The sequence below is a fragment of the Rhinoderma darwinii genome, chromosome 3 (genome assembly GCF_050947455.1).
Source record: "Rhinoderma darwinii isolate aRhiDar2 chromosome 3, aRhiDar2.hap1, whole genome shotgun sequence".
In the NCBI taxonomy this organism is placed as follows: Eukaryota; Metazoa; Chordata; class Amphibia; order Anura; family Rhinodermatidae; genus Rhinoderma; species Rhinoderma darwinii.
The window spans coordinates 411,897,749-411,917,748 of NC_134689.1; the positions used below are offsets into that span (position 1 = coordinate 411,897,749).

The 20,000-nt window shown below is 32.4% G+C and overlaps 23 non-coding genes across 23 annotated transcripts; all 23 read right to left on the reverse strand.

Moving 5' to 3' along the window:
- Positions 1–901: 901 nt before the first annotated feature.
- Positions 902–974, reverse strand: TRNAQ-UUG (transfer RNA glutamine (anticodon UUG)). Its single transcript has one exon. It is a non-coding gene; the product is annotated as a tRNA-Gln (tRNA).
- Positions 975–2,726: 1,752 nt separating this feature from the next.
- On the reverse strand, positions 2,727–2,799 carry TRNAR-UCG (transfer RNA arginine (anticodon UCG)). Its single transcript has one exon. It is a non-coding gene; the product is annotated as a tRNA-Arg (tRNA).
- Positions 2,800–3,333: 534 nt separating this feature from the next.
- Positions 3,334–3,406, reverse strand: TRNAR-UCG (transfer RNA arginine (anticodon UCG)). Its single transcript has one exon. It is a non-coding gene; the product is annotated as a tRNA-Arg (tRNA).
- A 1,147-nt stretch (positions 3,407–4,553) lies between these two features.
- TRNAR-UCG (transfer RNA arginine (anticodon UCG)) lies at positions 4,554–4,626 on the reverse strand. The gene has a single exon. It is a non-coding gene; the product is annotated as a tRNA-Arg (tRNA).
- A 537-nt stretch (positions 4,627–5,163) lies between these two features.
- Positions 5,164–5,236, reverse strand: TRNAR-UCG (transfer RNA arginine (anticodon UCG)). The gene has a single exon. It is a non-coding gene; the product is annotated as a tRNA-Arg (tRNA).
- A 537-nt stretch (positions 5,237–5,773) lies between these two features.
- TRNAR-UCG (transfer RNA arginine (anticodon UCG)) lies at positions 5,774–5,846 on the reverse strand. Its single transcript has one exon. It is a non-coding gene; the product is annotated as a tRNA-Arg (tRNA).
- Positions 5,847–6,383: 537 nt separating this feature from the next.
- TRNAR-UCG (transfer RNA arginine (anticodon UCG)) lies at positions 6,384–6,456 on the reverse strand. The gene has a single exon. It is a non-coding gene; the product is annotated as a tRNA-Arg (tRNA).
- A 537-nt stretch (positions 6,457–6,993) lies between these two features.
- TRNAR-UCG (transfer RNA arginine (anticodon UCG)) lies at positions 6,994–7,066 on the reverse strand. Its single transcript has one exon. It is a non-coding gene; the product is annotated as a tRNA-Arg (tRNA).
- A 537-nt stretch (positions 7,067–7,603) lies between these two features.
- TRNAR-UCG (transfer RNA arginine (anticodon UCG)) lies at positions 7,604–7,676 on the reverse strand. The gene has a single exon. It is a non-coding gene; the product is annotated as a tRNA-Arg (tRNA).
- Positions 7,677–8,214: 538 nt separating this feature from the next.
- TRNAR-UCG (transfer RNA arginine (anticodon UCG)) lies at positions 8,215–8,287 on the reverse strand. Its single transcript has one exon. It is a non-coding gene; the product is annotated as a tRNA-Arg (tRNA).
- A 537-nt stretch (positions 8,288–8,824) lies between these two features.
- TRNAR-UCG (transfer RNA arginine (anticodon UCG)) lies at positions 8,825–8,897 on the reverse strand. Its single transcript has one exon. It is a non-coding gene; the product is annotated as a tRNA-Arg (tRNA).
- A 538-nt stretch (positions 8,898–9,435) lies between these two features.
- TRNAR-UCG (transfer RNA arginine (anticodon UCG)) lies at positions 9,436–9,508 on the reverse strand. The gene has a single exon. It is a non-coding gene; the product is annotated as a tRNA-Arg (tRNA).
- Positions 9,509–10,378: 870 nt separating this feature from the next.
- Positions 10,379–10,451, reverse strand: TRNAR-UCG (transfer RNA arginine (anticodon UCG)). The gene has a single exon. It is a non-coding gene; the product is annotated as a tRNA-Arg (tRNA).
- Positions 10,452–10,988: 537 nt separating this feature from the next.
- Positions 10,989–11,061, reverse strand: TRNAR-UCG (transfer RNA arginine (anticodon UCG)). The gene has a single exon. It is a non-coding gene; the product is annotated as a tRNA-Arg (tRNA).
- Positions 11,062–11,599: 538 nt separating this feature from the next.
- TRNAR-UCG (transfer RNA arginine (anticodon UCG)) lies at positions 11,600–11,672 on the reverse strand. The gene has a single exon. It is a non-coding gene; the product is annotated as a tRNA-Arg (tRNA).
- A 1,147-nt stretch (positions 11,673–12,819) lies between these two features.
- TRNAR-UCG (transfer RNA arginine (anticodon UCG)) lies at positions 12,820–12,892 on the reverse strand. Its single transcript has one exon. It is a non-coding gene; the product is annotated as a tRNA-Arg (tRNA).
- Positions 12,893–13,430: 538 nt separating this feature from the next.
- On the reverse strand, positions 13,431–13,503 carry TRNAR-UCG (transfer RNA arginine (anticodon UCG)). The gene has a single exon. It is a non-coding gene; the product is annotated as a tRNA-Arg (tRNA).
- Positions 13,504–14,651: 1,148 nt separating this feature from the next.
- On the reverse strand, positions 14,652–14,724 carry TRNAR-UCG (transfer RNA arginine (anticodon UCG)). The gene has a single exon. It is a non-coding gene; the product is annotated as a tRNA-Arg (tRNA).
- Positions 14,725–15,258: 534 nt separating this feature from the next.
- Positions 15,259–15,331, reverse strand: TRNAR-UCG (transfer RNA arginine (anticodon UCG)). The gene has a single exon. It is a non-coding gene; the product is annotated as a tRNA-Arg (tRNA).
- A 1,150-nt stretch (positions 15,332–16,481) lies between these two features.
- Positions 16,482–16,554, reverse strand: TRNAR-UCG (transfer RNA arginine (anticodon UCG)). The gene has a single exon. It is a non-coding gene; the product is annotated as a tRNA-Arg (tRNA).
- A 538-nt stretch (positions 16,555–17,092) lies between these two features.
- Positions 17,093–17,165, reverse strand: TRNAR-UCG (transfer RNA arginine (anticodon UCG)). Its single transcript has one exon. It is a non-coding gene; the product is annotated as a tRNA-Arg (tRNA).
- Positions 17,166–17,699: 534 nt separating this feature from the next.
- TRNAR-UCG (transfer RNA arginine (anticodon UCG)) lies at positions 17,700–17,772 on the reverse strand. Its single transcript has one exon. It is a non-coding gene; the product is annotated as a tRNA-Arg (tRNA).
- Positions 17,773–18,920: 1,148 nt separating this feature from the next.
- TRNAR-UCG (transfer RNA arginine (anticodon UCG)) lies at positions 18,921–18,993 on the reverse strand. The gene has a single exon. It is a non-coding gene; the product is annotated as a tRNA-Arg (tRNA).
- Between the last annotated feature and the right edge of the window lie 1,007 nt (positions 18,994–20,000).

The following is a 20,000-nucleotide window of genomic DNA, read 5'->3' on the forward strand; positions in this document are numbered from 1 at the left end:
TTGTTTTTTTTAGATATTTACGGGTATTTAGTAAAAATGATCGTGTGCCCAGATTTAAGAATAAATATTTTCACAATATTGTGTGTTATGGTCTATAAATATAGGCATGGATTAAAATCTCACTTCTGGTAACTGCTGACTAGCCATATAAAAATATTCACTATCAATCATGTAGAAATATAGCCTATAAAGACACCAAGTATGTCATCAAATTAAGAAAGCATCTAAAACTTAGCTGTTGCAACCAGGAAAGGACTCAAATGCTTAGAAGGTCATCTGAAGAGCACTTAAAAGCTGCGACCATGAAGGGAACCCTCAATCTTCTGATCCAAAGTCAGACGCCTTATCCATTAGGCCACACGGTCTCACAGGTTCCTAATTTTTGGAAAATGTTGAGTTCCTGGAGCCTAGCAGAAAAAGAAATTTTTTATACATTTTTAGGTATTTTGTAAAAATGACCGAGTGCCCAAATTTATAAAAAAAACATTTTCTTAATATTGTGTATTACAGTACTTAAATATAGGTATGGATTCAAATCTCACTTCTGATAACATTTTCTCAATATTGTGTGTTGTGGTATTTAAATATAGGAGTGAAAAAGTTTTGTTTTTTTTTAGATATTTACGGGTATTTAGTAAAAATGATCGTGTGCCCAGATTTAAGAATAAATATTTTCACAATATTATGTGTTATGGTCTATAAATATAGGCATGGATTAAAATCTCACTTCTGGTAACTGCTGACTAGCCATATAAAAATATTCACTATCAATCATGTAGAAATATAGCCTATAACGACACCCAGTATGTCATCAAATTAAGAAAGCATCTAAAACTTAGCTGTTGCAACCAGGAAAGGACTCAAATGCTTGGAAGGTCATCTGAAGAGCACTTAAAATCTGCAACCATGAAGGGACTCGAACCCTCAATCTTCTGATCCAAAGTCAGACGCCTTATCCATTAGGCCACACGGTCTCACAGGTTCCTAATTTTTGGAAAATGTTGAGTTCCTGGAGCCTAGCAGAAAAAGATTTTTTTTATACATTTTTAGGTATTTTGTAAAAATGACCGAGTGCCCAAATTTATAAAAAAAAACATTTTGTTAATATTGTGTATTACAGTACTTAAATATAGGTATGGATTCAAATCTCACTTCTGATAACATTTTCTCAATATTGTGTGTTGTGGTATTTAAATATAGGAGTGAAAAAGTTTTGTTTTTTTTTTAGATATTTACGGGTATTTAGTAAAAATGATCGTGTGCCCAGATTTAAGAATAAATATTTTCACAATATTGTGTGTTATGGTCTATAAATATAGGCATGGATTAAAATCTCACTTCTGGTAACTGCTGACTAGCCATATAAAAATATTCACTATCAATCATGTAGAAATATAGCCTATAACGACACGTATGTCATCAAATTAAGAAAGCATCTAAAACTTAGCTGTTGCAACCAGGAAAGGACTCAAATGCTTAGAAGGTCATCTGAAGAGCACTTAAAAGCTGCAACCATGAAGGGACTCGAACCCTCAATCTTCTGATCCGAAGTCAGACGCCTTATCCATTAGGCCACACGTCTCACAGGTTCCTAATTTTTGGAAAATGTTGAGTTCCTGGAGCCTAGCAGAAAAAGATTTTTTTTATACATTTTTAGGTATTTTGTAAAAATGACCGAGTGCCCAAATTTATAAAAAAAACATTTTCTTAATATTGTGTATTACAGTACTTAAATATAGGTATGGATTCAAATCTCATTTCTGATAACATTTTCTCAATATTGTGTGTTGTGGTATTTAAATATAGGAGTGAAAAAGTTTTGGTTTTTTTTAGATATTTACGGGTATTTAGTAAAAATGATCGTGTGCCCAGATTTAAGAATAAATATTTTCACAATATTGTGTGTTATGGTCTATAAATATAGGCATGGATTAAAATCTCACTTCTGGTAACTGCTGACTAGCCATATAAAAATATTCACTATCAATCATGTAGAAATATAGCCTATAACGACACCAAGTATGTCATCAAATTAAGAAAGCATCTAAAACTTAGCTGTTGCAACCAGGAAAGGACTCAAATGCTTAGAAGGTCATCTGAAGAGCACTTAAAAGCTGCAACCATGAAGGGACTCGAACCCTCAATCTTCTGATCCGAAGTCAGACGCCTTATCCATTAGGCCACACGCCGCACAGGTTCCTAATTTTTGGAAAATGTTGAGTTCCTGGAGCCTAGCAGAAAAAGATTTTTTTTATACATTTTTAGGTATTTTGTAAAAATGACCGAGTGCCCAAATTTATAAAAAAAAACATTTTCTTAATATTGTGTATTACAGTACTTAAATATAGGTATGGATTCAAATCTCACTTCTGATAACATTTTCTCAATATTGTGTGTTGTGGTATTTAAATATAGGAGTGAAAAAGTTTTGTTTTTTTTTAGATATTTACGGGTATTTAGTAAAAATGATCGTGTGCCCAGATTTAAGAATAAATATTTTCACAATATTGTGTGTTATGGTCTATAAATATAGGCATGGATTAAAATCTCACTTCTGGTAACTGCTGACTAGCCATATAAAAATATTCACTATCAATCATGTAGAAATATAGCCTATAACGACACCAAGTATGTCATCAAATTAAGAAAGCATCTAAAACTTAGCTGTTGCAACCAGGAAAGGACTCAAATGCTTAGAAGGTCATCTGAAGAGCACTTAAAAGCTGCAACCATGAAGGGACTCGAACCCTCAATCTTCTGATCCGAAGTCAGACACCTTATCCATTAGGCCACACGGTCTCACATATTCCTAATTTTTGGAAAATGTTGAGTTCCTGGAGCCTAGCAGAAAAATATTTTTTTTATACATTTTTAGGTATTTTGTAAAAATGACCGAGTGCCCAAATTTATAAAAAAAAACATTTTGTTAATATTGTGTATTACAGTACTTAAATATAGGTATGGATTCAAATCTCACTTCTGATAACATTTTCTCAATATTGTGTGTTGTGGTATTTAAATATAGGAGTGAAAAAGTTTTGTTTTTTTTTAGATATTTACGGGTATTTAGTAAAAATTATCGTGTGCCCAGATTTAAGAATAAATATTTTCACAATATTGTGTGTTATGGTCTATAAATATAGGCATGGATTAAAATCTCACTTCTGGTAACTGCTGACTAGCCATATAAAAATATTCACTATCAATCATGTAGAAATATAGCCTATAACGACACGTATGTCATCAAATTAAGAAAGCATCTAAAACTTAGCTGTTGCAACCAGGAAAGGACTCAAATGCTTAGAAGGTCATCTGAAGAGCACTTAAAAGCTGCAACCATGAAGGGACTCAAACCCTCAATCTCCTGATCCGAAGTCAGACGCCTTATCCATTAGGCCACACGGTCTCACATGTTCCTAATTTTTGGAAAATGTTGAGTTCCTGGAGCCTAGCAGAAAAAGATTTTTTTTATACATTTTTAGGTATTTTGTAAAAATGACCGAGTGCCCAAATTTATAAAAAAAAACATTTTGTTAATATTGTGTATTACAGTACTTAAATATAGGTATGGATTCAAATCTCACTTCTGATAACATTTTCTCAATATTGTGTGTTGTGGTATTTAAATATAGGAGTGAAAAAGTTTTGTTTTTTTTTAGATATTTACGGGTATTTAGTAAAAATGATCGTGTGCCCAGATTTAAGAATAAATATTTTCACAATATTGTGTGTTATGGTCTATAAATATAGGCATGGATTAAAATCTCACTTCTGGTAACTGCTGACTAGCCATATAAAAATATTCACTATCAATCATGTAGAAATATAGCCTATAAAGACACCAAGTATGTCATCAAATTAAGAAAGCATCTAAAACTTAGCTGTTGCAACCAGGAAAGGACTCAAATGCTTAGAAGGTCATCTGAAGAGCACTTAAAAGCTGCAACCATGAAGGGACTCGAACCCTTAATCTTCTGATTTGAAGTAAGACGCCTTATCCATTAGGCCACACGGTCTAACATGTTCCTAATTGTTGGAAAATATTGAGTTCCTGGAGCCTAGCAGAAAAAGATTTTTTTTATACATTTTTAGGTATTTTGTAAAAATGACCGAGTGCCCAAATTTATAAAAAAAAACATTTTGTTAATATTGTGTATTACAGTACTTAAATATAGGTATGGATTCAAATCTCACTTCTGATAACATTTTCTCAATATTGTGTGTTGTGGTATTTAAATATAGGAGTGAAAAAGTTTTGTTTTTTTTTAGATATTTACGGGTATTTAGTAAAAATGATCGTGTGCCCAGATTTAAGAATAAATATTTTCACAATATTGTGTGTTATGGTCTATAAATATAGGCATGGATTAAAATCTCACTTCTGGTAACTGCTGACTAGCCATATAAAAATATTCACTATCAATCATGTAGAAATATAGCCTATAACGACACCAAGTATGTCATCAAATTAAGAAAGCATCTAAAACTTAGCTGTTGCAACCAGGAAAGGACTCAAATGCTTAGAAGGTCATCTGAAGAGCACTTGAAAGCTGCAACCATGAAGGGACTCGAACCCTCAATCTTCTGATCCGAAGTCAGACACCTTATCCATTAGGCCACACGGTCTCACATGTTCCTAATTTTTGGAAAATGTTGAGTTCCTGGAGCCTAGCAGAAAAAGATTTTTTTTATACATTTTTAGGTATTTTGTAAAAATGACCGAGTGCCCAAATTTATAAAAAAAAACATTTTGTTAATATTGTGTATTACAGTACTTAAATATAGGTATGGATTCAAATTTCACTTCTGATAACATTTTCTCAATATTGTGTGTTGTGGTATTTAAATATAGGAGTGAAAAAGTTTTGTTTTTTTTTAGATATTTACGGGTATTTAGTAAAAATGATCGTGTGCCCAGATTTAAGAATAAATATTTTCACAATATTGTGTGTTATGGTCTATAAATATAGGCATGGATTAAAATCTCACTTCTGGTAACTGCTGACTAGCCATATAAAAATATTCACTATCAATCATGTAGAAATATAGCCTATAAAGACACCAAGTATGTCATCAAATTAAGAAAGCATCTAAAACTTAGCTGTTGCAACCAGGAAAGGACTCAAATGCTTAGAAGGTCATCTGAAGAGCACTTAAAAGCTGCAACCATGAAGGGACTCGAACCCTTAATCTTCTGATTCGAAGTAAGACGCCTTATCCATTAGGCCACACGGTCTAACATGTTCCTAATTGTTGGAAAATATTGAGTTCCTGGAGCCTAGCAGAAAAATATTTTTTTTATACATTTTTAGGTATTTTGTAAAAATGACCGAGTGCCCAAATTTATAAAAAAAAACATTTTGTTAATATTGTGTATTACAGTACTTAAATATAGGTATGGATTCAAATCTCACTTCTGATAACATTTTCTCAATATTGTGTGTTGTGGTATTTAAATATAGGAGTGAAAAAGTTTTGTTTTTTTTTAGATATTTACGGGTATTTAGTAAAAATTATCGTGTGCCCAGATTTAAGAATAAATATTTTCACAATATTGTGTGTTATGGTCTATAAATATAGGCATGGATTAAAATCTCACTTCTGGTAACTGCTGACTAGCCATATAAAAATATTCACTATCAATCATGTAGAAATATAGCCTATAACGACACCAAGTATGTCATCAAATTAAGAAAGCATCTAAAACTTAGCTGTTGCAACCAGGAAAGGACTCAAATGCTTAGAAGGTCATCTGAAGAGCACTTGAAAGCTGCAACCATGAAGGGACTCGAACCCTCAATCTTCTGATCCGAAGTCAGACACCTTATCCATTAGGCCACACGGTCTCACATGTTCCTAATTTTTGGAAAATGTTGAGTTCCTGGAGCCTAGCAGAAAAATATTTTTTTTATACATTTTTAGGTATTTTGTAAAAATGACCGAGTGCCCAAATTTATAAAAAAAAACATTTTGTTAATATTGTGTATTACAGTACTTAAATATAGGTATGGATTCAAATCTTACTTCTGATAACATTTTCTCAATATTGTGTGTTGTGTTATTTAAATATAGGAGTGAAAAAGTTTTGGTTTTTTTTAGATATTTACGGGTATTTAGTAAAAATTATCGTGTGCCCAGATTTAAGAATAAATATTTTCACAATATTGTGTGTTATGGTCTATAAATATAGGCATGGATTAAAATCTCACTTCTGGTAACTGCTGACTAGCCATATAAAAATATTCACTATCAATCATGTAGAAATATAGCCTATAACGACACCAAGTATGTCATCAAATTAAGAAAGCATCTAAAACTTAGCTGTTGCAACCAGGAAAGGACTCAAATGCTTAGAAGGTCATCTGAAGAGCACTTAAAAGCTGCAACCATGAAGGGACTCGAACCCTTAATCTTCTGATTCGAAGTAAGACGCCTTATCCATTAGGCCACACGGTCTAACATGTTCCTAATTGTTGGAAAATATTGAGTTCCTGGAGCCTAGCAGAAAAATATTTTTTTTATACATTTTTAGGTATTTTGTAAAAATGACCGAGTGCCCAAATTTATAAAAAAAAACATTTTGTTAATATTGTGTATTACAGTACTTAAATATAGGTATGGATTCAAATCTCACTTCTGATAACATTTTCTCAATATTGTGTGTTGTGGTATTTAAATATAGGAGTGAAAAAGTTTTGTTTTTTTTTAGATATTTACGGGTATTTAGTAAAAATTATCGTGTGCCCAGATTTAAGAATAAATATTTTCACAATATTGTGTGTTATGGTCTATAAATATAGGCATGGATTAAAATCTCACTTCTGGTAACTGCTGACTAGCCATATAAAAATATTCACTATCAATCATGTAGAAATATAGCCTATAACGACACCAAGTATGTCATCAAATTAAGAAAGCATCTAAAACTTAGCTGTTGCAACCAGGAAAGGACTCAAATGCTTAGAAGGTCATCTGAAGAGCACTTGAAAGCTGCAACCATGAAGGGACTCGAACCCTCAATCTTCTGATCCGAAGTCAGACACCTTATCCATTAGGCCACACGGTCTCACATGTTCCTAATTTTTGGAAAATGTTGAGTTCCTGGAGCCTAGCAGAAAAATATTTTTTTTATACATTTTTAGGTATTTTGTAAAAATGACCGAGTGCCCAAATTTATAAAAAAAAACATTTTGTTAATATTGTGTATTACAGTACTTAAATATAGGTATGGATTCAAATCTTACTTCTGATAACATTTTCTCAATATTGTGTGTTGTGTTATTTAAATATAGGAGTGAAAAAGTTTTGGTTTTTTTTAGATATTTACGGGTATTTAGTAAAAATTATCGTGTGCCCAGATTTAAGAATAAATATTTTCACAATATTGTGTGTTATGGTCTATAAATATAGGCATGGATTAAAATCTCACTTCTGGTAACTGCTGACTAGCCATATAAAAATATTCACTATCAATCATGTAGAAATATAGCCTATAACGACACCAAGTATGTCATCAAATTAAGAAAGCATCTAAAACTTAGCTGTTGCAACCAGGAAAGGACTCAAATGCTTAGAAGGTCATCTGAAGAGCACTTAAAAGCTGCAACCATGAAGGGACTCGAACCCTCAATCTTCTGATCCGAAGTCAGACACCTTATCCATTAGGCCACACGGTCTCACATATTCCTAATTTTTGGAAAATGTTGAGTTCCTGGAGCCTAGCAGAAAAAGATTTTTTTTATACATTTTTAGGTATTTTGTAAAAATGACCGAGTGCCCAAATTTATAAAAAAAAAACATTTTGTTAATATTGTGTATTACAGTACTTAAATATAGGTATGGATTCAAATCTCACTTCTGATAACATTTTCTCAATATTGTGTGTTGTGGTATTTAAATATAGGAGTGAAAAAGTTTTGTTTTTTTTTAGATATTTACGGGTATTTAGTAAAAATTATCGTGTGCCCAGATTTAAGAATAAATATTTTCACAATATTGTGTGTTATGGTCTATAAATATAGGCATGGATTAAAATCTCACTTCTGGTAACTGCTGACTAGCCATATAAAAATATTCACTATCAATCATGTAGAAATATAGCCTATAATGACACCAAGGATGTCATCAAATTAAGAAAGCATCTAAAACTTAGCTGTTGCAACCAGGAAAGGACTCAAATGCTTAGAAGGTCATCTGAAGAGCACTTAAAAGCTGCAACCATGAAGGGACTCGAACCCTCAATCTTCTGATCCGAAGTCAGATGCCTTATCCATTAGGCCACACGGTCTCACATGTTGCTAATTTTTGGAAAATGTTGAGTTCCTGGAGCCTAGCAGAAAAAGATTTTTTTTATACATTTTTAGGTATTTTGTAAAAATGACCGAGTGCCCAAATTTATAAAAAAAAACATTTTGTTAATATTGTGTATTACAGTACTTAAATATAGGTATGGATTCAAATCTCACTTCTGATAACATTTTCTCAATATTGTGTGTTGTGGTATTTAAATATAGGAGTGAAAAAGTTTTGTTTTTTTTTAGATATTTACGGGTATTTAGTAAAAATGATCGTGTGCCCATATTTAAGAATAAATATTTTCACAATATTGTGTGTTATGGTCTATAAATATAGGCATGGATTAAAATCTCACTTCTGGTAACTGCTGACTAGCCATATAAAAATATTCACTATCAATCATGTAGAAATATAGCCTATAAAGACACCAAGTATGTCATCAAATTAAGAAAGCATCTAAAACTTAGCTGTTGCAACCAGGAAAGGACTCAAATGCTTAGAAGGTCATCTGAAGAGCACTTAAAAGCTGCAACCATGAAGGGACTCGAACCCTTAATCTTCTGATTCGAAGTAAGACGCCTTATCCATTAGGCCACACGGTCTAAGATGTTCCTAATTGTTGGAAAATATTGAGTTCCTGGAGCCTAGCAGAAAAAGATTTTTTTTTATACATTTTTAGGTATTTTGTAAAAATGACCGAGTGCCCAAATTTATAAAAAAAAACATTTTGTTAATATTGTGTATTACAGTACTTAAATATAGGTATGGATTCAAATCTCACTTCTGATAACATTTTCTCAATATTGTGTGTTGTGGTATTTAAATATAGGAGTGAAAAAGTTTTGTTTTTTTTTAGATATTTGCGGGTATTTAGTAAAAATTATCGTGTGCCCAGATTTAAGAATAAATATTTTCACAATATTGTGTGTTATGGTCTATAAATATAGGCATGGATTAAAATCTCACTTCTGGTAACTGCTGACTAGCCATATAAAAATATTCACTATCAATCATGTAGAAATATAGCCTATAACGACACCAAGTATGTCATCAAATTAAGAAAGCATCTAAAACTTAGCTGTTGCAACCAGGAAAGGACTCAAATGCTTAGAAGGTCATCTGAAGAGCACTTAAAAGCTGCAACCATGAAGGGACTCGAACCCTCAATCTTCTGATCCGAAGTCAGACACCTTATCCATTAGGCCACACGGTCTCACATATTCCTAATTTTTGGAAAATGTTGAGTTCCTGGAGCCTAGCAGAAAAAGATTTTTTTTATACATTTTTAGGTATTTTGTAAAAATGACCGAGTGCCCAAATTTATAAAAAAAAAACATTTTGTTAATATTGTGTATTACAGTACTTAAATATAGGTATGGATTCAAATCTCACTTCTGATAACATTTTCTCAATATTGTGTGTTGTGGTATTTAAATATAGGAGTGAAAAAGTTTTGTTTTTTTTTAGATATTTACGGGTATTTAGTAAAAATTATCGTGTGCCCAGATTTAAGAATAAATATTTTCACAATATTGTGTGTTATGGTCTATAAATATAGGCATGGATTAAAATCTCACTTCTGGTAACTGCTGACTAGCCATATAAAAATATTCACTATCAATCATGTAGAAATATAGCCTATAATGACACCAAGGATGTCATCAAATTAAGAAAGCATCTAAGGCCTCATGCACACGACCGTGTTCGGTCCGTGATATACGGTCCGCATGTCGGCCGCATGTCCCGGACCGAACACAGTGCAGGGAGTCGGGCTCCTAGCATCACACTTATCTATGACGATAGGGGTCACTGCCTGTCCGCGGAACTACTGTCCCGTACTGTAATCATGTTTTAGTGTGTGACAGTAGTTACGTGGATAGGCAGTGACACCTAGCGTCATAGATAAGTATGATGCTAGGAGCCCGGCTCCCTGTACTTTGTACGGTCCGGGACAAGCGGCCGACATGCGGACCGTATATCACGGACCGAACACGGTCGTGTGCATCAGGCCTAAAACTTAGCTGTTGCAACCAGGAAAGGACTCAAATGCTTAGAAGGTCATCTGAAGAGCACTTAAAAGCTGCAACCATGAAGGGACTCGAACCCTCAATCTTCTGATCCGAAGTCAGATGCCTTATCCATTAGGCCACACGGTCTCACATGTTGCTAATTTTTGGAAAATGTTGAGTTCCTGGAGCCTAGCAGAAAAAGATTTTTTTTATACATTTTTAGGTATTTTGTAAAAATGACCGAGTGCCCAAATTTATAAAAAAAAACATTTTGTTAATATTGTGTATTACAGTACTTAAATATAGGTATGGATTCAAATCTCACTTCTGATAACATTTTCTCAATATTGTGTGTTGTGGTATTTAAATATAGGAGTGAAAAAGTTTTGTTTTTTTTTAGATATTTACGGGTATTTAGTAAAAATGATCGTGTGCCCATATTTAAGAATAAATATTTTCACAATATTGTGTGTTATGGTCTATAAATATAGGCATGGATTAAAATCTCACTTCTGGTAACTGCTGACTAGCCATATAAAAATATTCACTATCAATCATGTAGAAATATAGCCTATAAAGACACCAAGTATGTCATCAAATTAAGAAAGCATCTAAAACTTAGCTGTTGCAACCAGGAAAGGACTCAAATGCTTAGAAGGTCATCTGAAGAGCACTTAAAAGCTGCAACCATGAAGGGACTCGAACCCTTAATCTTCTGATTCGAAGTAAGACGCCTTATCCATTAGGCCACACGGTCTAAGATGTTCCTAATTGTTGGAAAATATTGAGTTCCTGGAGCCTAGCAGAAAAAGATTTTTTTTTATACATTTTTAGGTATTTTGTAAAAATGACCGAGTGCCCAAATTTATAAAAAAAAACATTTTGTTAATATTGTGTATTACAGTACTTAAATATAGGTATGGATTCAAATCTCACTTCTGATAACATTTTCTCAATATTGTGTGTTGTGGTATTTAAATATAGGAGTGAAAAAGTTTTGGTTTTTTTTAGATATTTGCGGGTATTTAGTAAAAATTATCGTGTGCCCAGATTTAAGAATAAATATTTTCACAATATTGTGTGTTATGGTCTATAAATATAGGCATGGATTAAAATCTCACTTCTGGTAACTGCTGACTAGCCATATAAAAATATTCACTATCAATCATGTAGAAATATAGCCTATAACGACACCAAGTATGTCATCAAATTAAGAAAGCATCTAAAACTTAGCTGTTGCAACCAGGAAAGGACTCAAATGCTTAGAAGGTCATCTGAAGAGCACTTAAAAGCTGCAACCATGAAGGGACTCGAACCCTCAATCTTCTGATCCGAAGTCAGATGCCTTATCCATTAGGCCACACGGTCTCACATGTTGCTAATTTTTGGAAAATGTTGAGTTCCTGGAGCCTAGCAGAAAAAGATTTTTTTTATACATTTTTAGGTATTTTGTAAAAATGACCGAGTGCCCAAATTTATAAAAAAAAACATTTTGTTAATATTGTGTATTACAGTACTTAAATATAGGTATGGATTCAAATCTCACTTCTGATAACATTTTCTCAATATTGTGTGTTGTGGTATTTAAATATAGGAGTGAAAAAGTTTTGTTTTTTTTTAGATATTTACGGGTATTTAGTAAAAATTATCGTGTGCCCAGATTTAAGAATAAATATTTTCACAATATTGTGTGTTATGGTCTATAAATATAGGAATGGATTAAAATCTCACTTCTGGTAACTGCTGACTAGCCATATAAAAATATTCACTATCAATCATGTAGAAATATAGCCTATAACGACACCAAGGATGTCATCAAATTAAGAAAGCATCTAAAACTTAGCTGTTGCAACCAGGAAAGGACTCAAATGCTTAGAAGGTCATCTGAAGAGCACTTAAAAGCTGCTACCATGAAGGGACTCGAACCCTCAATCTTCTGATCCGAAGTCAGACGACTTATCCATTAGGCCACACGGTCTCACATATTCCTAATTTTTGGAAAATGTTGAGTTCCTGGAGCCTAGCAGAAAAAGATTTTTTTTATACATTTTTAGGTATTTTGTAAAAATGACCGAGTGCCCAAATTTATAAAAAAAAACATTTTGTTAATATTGTGTATTACAGTACTTAAATATAGGTATGGATTCAAATCTCACTTCTGATAACATTTTCTCAATATTGTGTGTTGTGGTATTTAAATATAGGAGTGAAAAAGTTTTGTTTTTTTTTAGATATTTACGGGTATTTAGTAAAAATGATCGTGTGCCCAGATTTAAGAATAAATATTTTCACAATATTGTGTGTTATGGTCTATAAATATAGGCATGGATTAAAATCTCACTTCTGGTAACTGCTGACTAGCCATATAAAAATATTCACTATCAATCATGTAGAAATATAGCCTATAAAGACACCAAGTATGTCATCAAATTAAGAAAGCATCTAAAACTTAGCTGTTGCAACCAGGAAAGGACTCAAATGCTTAGAAGGTCATCTGAAGAGCACTTAAAAGCTGCGACCATGAAGGGACTCGAACCCTCAATCTTCTGATCCGAAATCAGACGCCTTATCCATTAGGCCACACGGTCTCACATATTCCTAATTTTTGGAAAATGTTGAGTTCCTGGAGCCTAGCAGAAAAAGATTTTTTTTATACATTTTTAGGTATTTTGTAAAAATGACCGAGTGCCCAAATTTATAAAAAAAAACATTTTGTTAATATTGTGTATTACAGTACTTAAATATAGGTATGGATTCAAATCTCACTTCTGATAACATTTTCTCAATATTGTGTGTTGTGGTATTTAAATATAGGAGTGAAAAAGTTTTGTTTTTTTTTTAGATATTTACGGGTATTTAGTAAAAATTATCGTGTGTCCAGATTTAAGAATAAATATTTTCACAATATTGTGTGTTATGGTCTATAAATATAGGCATGGATTAAAATCTCACTTCTGGTAACTGCTGACTAGCCATATAAAAATATTCACTATCAATCATGTAGAAATATAGCCTATAACGACACCAAGGATGTCATCAAATTAAGAAAGCATCTAAAACTTAGCTGTTGCAACCAAGAAAGGACTCAAATGCTTAGAAGGTCATCTGAAGAGCACTTAAAAGCTGCAACCATGAAGGGACTCGAACCCTCAATCTTCTGATCCGAAGTCAGACGCTTTATCCATTAGGCCACACGGTCTCACATATTCCTAATTTTTGGAAAATGTTGAGTTCCTGGAGCCTAGCAGAAAAAGATTTTTTTTATACATTTTTAGGTATTTTGTAAAAATGACCGAGTGCCCAAATTTATAAAAAAAAACATTTTGTTAATATTGTGTATTACAGTACTTAAATATAGGTATGGATTCAAATCTCACTTCTGATAACATTTTCTCAATATTGTGTGTTGTGGTATTTAAATATAGGAGTGAAAAAGTTTTTGTTTTTTTTTAGATATTTACGGGTATTTAGTAAAAATGATCGTGTGCCCAGATTTAAGAATAAATATTTTCACAATATTGTGTGTTATGGTCTATAAATATAGGCATGGATTAAAATCTCACTTCTGGTAACTGCTGACTAGCCATATAAAAATATTCACTATCAATCATGTAGAAATATAGCCTATAAAGACACCAAGTATGTCATCAAATTAAGAAAGCATCTAAAACTTAGCTGTTGCAAGCAGGAAAGGACTCAAATGCTTAGAAGGTCATCTGAAGAGCACTTGAAAGCTGCAACCATGAAGGGACTCGAACCCTTAATCTTCTGATTTGAAGTAAGACGCCTTATCCATTAGGCCACACGGTCTAACATGTTCCTAATTGTTGGAAAATATTGAGTTCCTGGAGCCTAGCAGAAAAAGATTTTTTTTATACATTTTTAGGTATTTTGTAAAAATGACCGAGTGCCCAAATTTATAAAAAAAAACATTTTGTTAATATTGTGTATTACAGTACTTAAATATAGGTATGGATTCAAATCTCACTTCTGATAACATTTTCTCAATATTGTGTGTTGTGGTATTTAAATATAGGAGTGAAAAAGTTTTGTTTTTTTTTAGATATTTACGGGTATTTAGTAAAAATTATCGTGTGCCCAGATTTAAGAATAAATATTTTCACAATATTGTGTGTTATGGTCTATAAATATAGGCATGGATTAAAATCTCACTTCTGGTAACTGCTGACTAGCCATATAAAAATATTCACTATCAATCATGTAGAAATATAGCCTATAACGACACCAAGTATGTCATCAAATTAAGAAAGCATCTAAAACTTAGCTGTTGCAACCAGGAAAGGACTCAAATGCTTAGAAGGTCATCTGAAGAGCACTTAAAAGCTGCAACCATGAAGGGACTCGAACCCTCAATCTTCTGATCCGAAGTCAGACGCCTTATCCATTAGGCCACACGGTCTCACATGTTCCTAATTTTTGGAAAATGTTGAGTTCCTGGAGCCTAGCAGAAAAAGATTTTTTTTATACATTTTTAGGTATTTTGTAAAAATGACCGAGTGCCCAAATTTATAAAAAAAAACATTTTGTTAATATTGTGTATTACAGTACTTAAATATAGGTATGGATTCAAATCTCACTTCTGATAACATTTTCTCAATATTGTGTGTTGTGGTATTTAAATATAGGAGTGAAAAAGTTTTGTTTTTTTTTAGATATTTACGGGTATTTAGTAAAAATGATCGTGTGCCCAGATTTAAGAATAAATATTTTCACAATATTGTGTGTTATGGTCTATAAATATAGGCATGGATTAAAATCTCACTTCTGGTAACTGCTGACTAGCCATATAAAAATATTCACTATAAATCATGTAGAAATATAGCCTATAACGACACGTATGTCATCAAATTAAGAAAGCATCTAAAACTTAGCTGTTGCAACCAGGAAAGGACTCAAATGCTTAGAAGGTCATCTGAAGAGCACTTAAAAGCTGCAACCATGAAGGGACTCGAACCCTCAATCTTCTGATCCGAAGTCAGACGCCTTATCCATTAGGCCACACGGTCTCACATTTTCCAAATTTTTGGAAAATGTTGAGTTCCTGGAGCCTAGCAGAAAAAGTTTTTTTTTTATACATTTTTAGGTATTTTGTAAAAATGACCGAGTGCCCAAATTTATAAAAAAAAACATTTTGTTAATATTGTGTATTACAGTACTTAAATACAGGTATGGATTCAAATCTCACTTCTGATAACATTTTCTCAATATTGTGTGTTGTGGTATTTAAATATAGGAGTGAAAAAGTTTTGTTTTTTTTTTAGATATTTACGGGTATTTAGTAAAAATTATCGTGTGTCCAGATTTAAGAATAAATATTTTCACAATATTGTGTGTTATGGTCTATAAATATAGGCATGGATTAAAATCTCACTTCTGGTAACTGCTGACTAGCCATATAAAAATATTCACTATCAATCATGTAGAAATATAGCCTATAACGACACCAAGGATGTCATCAAATTAAGAAAGCATCTAAAACTTAGCTGTTGCAACCAGGAAAGGACTCAAATGCTTAGAAGGTCATCTGAATAGCACTTAAAAGCTGCAACCATGAAGGGACTCGAACCCTCAATCTTCTGATCTGAAGTCAGACGCCTTATCCATTAGGCCACACGGTCTCACATGTTCCTAATTTTTGGAAAATGTTGAGTTCCTGGAGCCTAGCAGAAAAAGATTTTTTTTATACATTTTTAGGTATTTTGTAAAAATGACCGAGTGCCCAAATTTATAAAAAAAAACATTTTGTTAATATTGTGTATTACAGTACTTAAATATAGGTATGGATTCAAATCTCACTTCTGATAACATTTTCTCAATATTGTGTGTTGTGGTATTTAAATATAGGAGTGAAAAAGTTTTGTTTTTTTTTTAGATATTTACGGGTATTTAGTAAAAATTATCGTGTGTCCAGATTTAAGAATAAATATTTTCACAATATTATGTGTTAGGGTCTATAAATATAGGCATGGATTAAAATCTCAATTCTGGTAACTGCTGACTAGCCATATAAAAATATTCACTATCAATCATGTAGAAATATAGCCTATAACGACACCAAGGATGTCATCAAATTAAGAAAGCATCTAAAACTTAGCTGTTGCAACCAGGAAAGGACTCAAATGCTTAGAAGGTCATCTGAAGAGCACTTAAAAGCTGCAACCATGAAGGGACTCGAACCCTCAATCTTCTGATCCGAAGTCAGACGCCTTATCCATTAGGCCACACGGCCTCACATGTTCCTAATTTTTGGAAAATGTTGAGTTCCTGGAGCCTAGCAGAAAAAGATTTTTTTTATACATTTTTAGGTATTTTGTAAAAATGACCGAGTGCCCAAATTTATAAAAAAAAAACATTTTGTTAATATTGTGTATTACAGTACTTAAATATAGGTATGGATTCAAATCTCACTTCTGATAACATTTTCGCAATATTGTGTGTTGTGGTATTTAAATATAGGAGTGAAAAAGTTTTGTTTTTTTTTAGATATTTACGGGTATTTAGTAAAAATGATCGTGTGCCCAGATTTAAGAATAAATATTTTCACAATATTGTGTGTTATGGTCTATAAATATAGGCATGGATTAAAATCTCACTTCTGGTAACTGCTGACTAGCCATATAAAAATATTCACTATCAATCATGTAGAAATATAGCCTATAAAGACACCAAGTATGTCATCAAATTAAGAAAGCATCTAAAACTTAGCTGTTGCAAGCAGGAAAGGACTCAAATGCTTAGAAGGTCATCTGAAGAGCACTTGAAAGCTGCAACCATGAAGGGACTCGAACCCTTAATCTTCTGATTCGAAGTAAGACGCCTTATCCATTAGGCCACACGGTCTAACATGTTCCTAATTGTTGGAAAATATTGAGTTCCTGGAGCCTAGCAGAAAAAGATTTTTTTTATACATTTTTAGGTATTTTGTAAAAATGACCGAGTGCCCAAATTTATAAAAAAAAACATTTTGTTAATATTGTGTATTACAGTACTTAAATATAGGTATGGATTCAAATCTCACTTCTGATAACATTTTCTCAATATTGTGTGTTGTGGTATTTAAATATAGGAGTGAAAAAGTTTTGTTTTTTTTTAGATATTTACGGGTATTTAGTAAAAATTATCGTGTGCCCAGATTTAAGAATAAATATTTTCACAATATTGTGTGTTATGGTCTATAAATATAGGCATGGATTAAAATCTCACTTCTGGTAACTGCTGACTAGCCATATAAAAATATTCACTATAAATCATGTAGAAATATAGCCTATAACGACACGTATGTCATCAAATTAAGAAAGCATCTAAAACTTAGCTGTTGCAACCAGGAAAGGACTCAAATGCTTAGAAGGTCATCTGAAGAGCACTTAAAAGCTGCAACCATGAAGGGACTCGAACCCTTAATCTTCTGATTCGAAGTAAGACGCCTTATCCATTAGGCCACACGGTCTAACATGTTCCTAATTGTTGGAAAATATTGAGTTCCTGGAGCCTAGCAGAAAAAGATTTTTTTTATACATTTTTAGGTATTTTGTAAAAATGACCGAGTGCCCAAATTTATAAAAAAAAACATTTTGTTAATATTGTGTATTACAGTACTTAAATATAGGTATGGATTCAAATCTCACTTCTGATAACATTTTCTCAATATTGTGTGTTGTGGTATTTAAATATAGGAGTGAAAAAGTTTTGTTTTTTTTTAGATATTTACGGGTATTTAGTAAAAATTATCGTGTGCCCAGATTTAAGAATAAATATTTTCACAATATTGTGTGTTATGGTCTATAAATATAGGCATGGATTAAAATCTCACTTCTGGTAACTGCTGACTAGCCATATAAAAATATTCACTATCAATCATGTAGAAATATAGCCTATAACGACACCAAGTATGTCATCAAATTAAGAAAGCATCTAAAACTTAGCAGTTGCAACCAGGAAAGGACTCAAATGCTTAGAAGGTCATCTGAAGAGCACTTAAAAGCTGCAACCATGAAGGTACTCGAACCCTCAATCTTCTGATCCGAAGTCAGACGCCTTATCCATTAGGCCACACGGTCTCACATATTCCAAATTTTTGGAAAATGTTGAGTTCCTGGAGCCTAGCAGAAAAAGTTTTTTTTTTATACATTTTTAGGTATTTTGTAAAAATGACCGAGTGCCCAAATTTATAAAAAAAAACATTTTGTTAATATTGTGTATTACAGTACTTAAATATAGGTATGGATTCAAATCTCACTTCTGATAACATTTTCTCAATATTGTGTGTTGTGGTATTTAAATATAGGAGTGAAAAAGTTTTGGTTTTTTTTAGATATTTACGGGTATTTAGTAAAAATTATCGTGTGCCCAGATTTAAGAATAAATATTTTCACAATATTGTGTGTTATGGTCTATAAATATAGGCATGGATTAAAATCTCACTTCTGGTAACTGCTGACTAGCCATATAAAAATATTCACTATCAATCATGTAGAAATATAGCCTATAACGACACCAAGTATGTCATCAAATTAAGAAAGCATCTAAAACTTAGCTGTTGCAACCAGGAAAGGACTCAAATGCTTAGAAGGTCATCTGAAGAGCACTTAAAAGCTGCAACCATGAAGGGACTCGAACCCTCAATCTTCTGATCCGAAGTCAGACGCCTTATCCATTAGGCCACACGGTCTCACATGTTCCTAATTTTTGGAAAATGTTGAGTTCCTGGAGCCTAGCAGAAAAAGATTTTTTTTATACATTTTTAGGTATTTTGTAAAAATGACCGAGTGCCCAAATTTATAAAAAAAAACATTTTGTTAATATTGTGTATTACAGTACTTAAATATAGGTATGGATTCAAATCTCACTTCTGATAACATTTTCTCAATATTGTGTGTTGTGGTATTTAAATATAGGAGTGAAAAAGTTTTGTTTTTTTTTAGATATTTACGGGTATTTAGTAAAAATGATCGTGTGCCCAGATTTAAGAATAAATATTTTCACAATATTGTGTGTTATGGTCTATAAATATAGGCATGGATTAAAAACTCACTTCTGGTAACTGCTGACTAGCCATATAAAAATATTCACTATCAATCATGTAGAAATATAGCCTATAACGACACCAAGTATGTCATCAAATTAAGAAAGCATCTAAAACTTAGCTGTTGCAACCAGGAAAGGACTCAAATGCTTAGAAGGTCATCTGAAGAGCACTTAAAAGCTGCAACCATGAAAGGACTCGAACCCTCAATCTTCTGATCCGAAGTCAGACACCTTATCCATTAGGCCACACGGTCTCACATGTTCCTAATTTTTGGAAAATGTTGAGTTCCTGGAGCCTAGCAGAAAAAGATTTTTTTTATACATTTTTAGGTATTTTGTAAAAATGACCGAGTGCCCAAATTTATAAAAAAAAACATTTTGTTAATATTGTGTATTACAGTACTTAAATATAGGTATGGATTCAAATCTCACTTCTGATAACATTTTCTCAATATTGTGTGTTGTGGTATTTAAATATAGGAGTGAAAAAGTTTTGTTTTTTTTTAGATATTTACGGGTATTTAGTAAAAATGATCGTGTGCCCAGATTTAAGAATAAATATTTTCACAATATTGTGTGTTATGGTCTATAAATATAGGCATGGATTAAAATCTCACTTCTGGTAACTGCTGACTAGCCATATAAAAATAT